Source organism: Macrobrachium rosenbergii, chromosome 43 (genome assembly GCF_040412425.1).
Source record: "Macrobrachium rosenbergii isolate ZJJX-2024 chromosome 43, ASM4041242v1, whole genome shotgun sequence".
NCBI classification, from domain to species: Eukaryota; Metazoa; Arthropoda; class Malacostraca; order Decapoda; family Palaemonidae; genus Macrobrachium; species Macrobrachium rosenbergii.
Window position 1 is genome coordinate 53,366,841 of NC_089783.1, and position 2,591 is coordinate 53,369,431.

Here is a 2,591-nt window from a genome sequence, read left to right on the forward strand (position 1 = left end):
TTTATTTCTGTTCCACACGTGATTGTGTGTTGATTATTTCTATATATGTATATATATACATTTGCGTGTGTGTGCATATATATATATATATATATATATATATATATATATATATATATATATATTATATATATATAATATATAAATATTTATATACATGTATATATATATATATATATATATATATATATATATATATATATATATATATATAGAGAGAGAGAGAGAGAGAGAGAGAGAGAGAGAGAGAGAGAGAGGGGGCTGGGGCTGGGGGAGAGTATTATATATGCCATGAACATTTTCCATTTAAACATGTACATAAACTAAAAATAGCGGAAACATGGCGATTCTCCTTTCAAAGATCATCAGCGACGGGAAAACCAGTCTAGGAAATTGCATTGTGAAGAATGTCACGCATCCGTCCAGGATATTGATCTCCGTTCCCAAGAGTCATTTTCATTTTTCCTTCATCGGCAAAATTCCATTGAATTTCTTTAGTAAACCTTCCCGTCCGTCCCAAAGTGAGCCCTCACATTATTATCATTATTATTTCAGTAGATGAAATCTATTCACATGGAACAAGTACACCAAATGGGTCACTGACTTGAAATTCAAGCTTTCAAAGAATGTTGGTTTCAACCTCCCACTGCAGACCCTACGCTGCAGCAGTAACTGATCATGATACGGAGCCAGTGATTTTTCATTGGCCTGGGGAGACGCGAGCCCGCGACATCTGAGTGGCACGTCACGACGCTAACAGCTATGCCACCAGCGGGCCAGCATACGAAAGCATAGCAATTGCTTAGTGTATATATATATATATATATATATATATATATATATATATATATATATATATATATATATATATATATATATATATACACATATGTTTCCTGCTCGAGGGGAAGATTGCAGAGGGTGTTAACCTTTGGTTTTAAACAATTCCCTTCTCCTTCCCGAGAACCCCCACAAATGAATAACCACCAGGTACCTGATTCACTGTCCAAGTTAACAGAAGCACAGTGGATTTTTAAGGAAACGGATGAAGACTGTTTCTTCTCCATGGGACTGAACCCGGGGGTATTTTTGTGGTCATTCCTGAAATATCTCCAGTATATATAATGAATTAGCAATCTGTTGACTACAGTACATAATCATTTGCTCCGATTTTTCTATGTGACTTGTTTATCTATTCAATTTTTTCTCCTACTTTAAAATAAAAGCCAAAACTATAAGAACTTTTCCTTGAACTTGTGTCGTAGAAGGACTTTTGATATGGGTTAAGACCTTGATAATTTTACATTTTTTCAGTCCTTCTATCCTAAACAGCACAGTCAAAGGAATGAAATAAAATAAAAATATGTAAGTTCATAAATGCCGAAAACTTATTTCTTTGTTTCACAGTTACTCCCTTTATCTTACCACATCTTGTTTTTCAAACCAAAGTTGCTATACACATCTGAATGATTTCATCGGACAGCAGTTATTATGGTGTAGGTGCGATTTTGTCGCATTAGCATGATCGAATGGCTTGTTATAAATTTTATTATCTTGTTTCTTTTCTCTGAACCAAGAGGTTAGGTCTTGTTACCATTTATCTTGGCGGATACTTTCAGCCGCCCAGGCATTCTACAGCCGCTAGCGTCACTTTGATCATGCTACATTTGTGTGAATTTCCATCTACTTCAGGTATTGTGAAATCGTCCCTTTTTGTAGTCAACATTTCGATGAAGAAACTCCCAGCTGGCGTCATACTTTTAATCTGTTTTGCGCCATATCCTTTGTGACTAAGGTGTTAAATAAACCTCCGTCATTCCTCTGGCCAGCAGTGTTTAGCTACAAGCTACGAATACAGTACGACCCCAGGAACTCCATCCAAGATGATGAATTGAAGATGGGTTGTGAGCGGACACTGTCGTTCTGTTCTCAGTTGACAGGAAAAATTCTGTCTTTTCCTTTCACAGTAGAAAGTCTCTTGTCACTAAAATTCATTTTTGGTAATTAACTGAGTTAACAAACGAGAATAAACACACTCCATTAACTTCTGGTAATCAAAAAACTTTAGAGATATCAAGCGTAACAGGTTAGAAATCAAACCAGTTCGCTTGTTCGTCTCCTTGTCGTCCTGTTCGCAAGCTCGGAAATAATAACGAAGACTTAAGTATAGGTCGATGGTCTAGGATCAGAGTCCAAAGGTTACTCCGTGAAACGTCTGTCTGTTTATTATTTTGTTGGAATGATCAACTGACAGGGGGAACTTGTCACTGGATTTGTTAGAACCATCCATCGTTCAAGCAGGAATCAGCAGTAAAGGCAACCTTTGCCGGACGAATTCCTTTTTTGCTTATTTTTTTCCCAACGTTTTTGCGCCACTGTAGTCATTTCTATCCTTCTCATTAACACACCAATACGAGATAACTAATAATAGATGTCTGCTATAGTGCTGCGCAACGTTCCCAATATCATACTCGCTTCTCAGCGTGTACACTGTTCATTAACATGTCCATTACTATTGTTTTCATTTTAACAGCTTCGGCCTTTTTCCTTCAGATGTGACAAATCAAAGCTTTGATGCTGAAAACCATTTT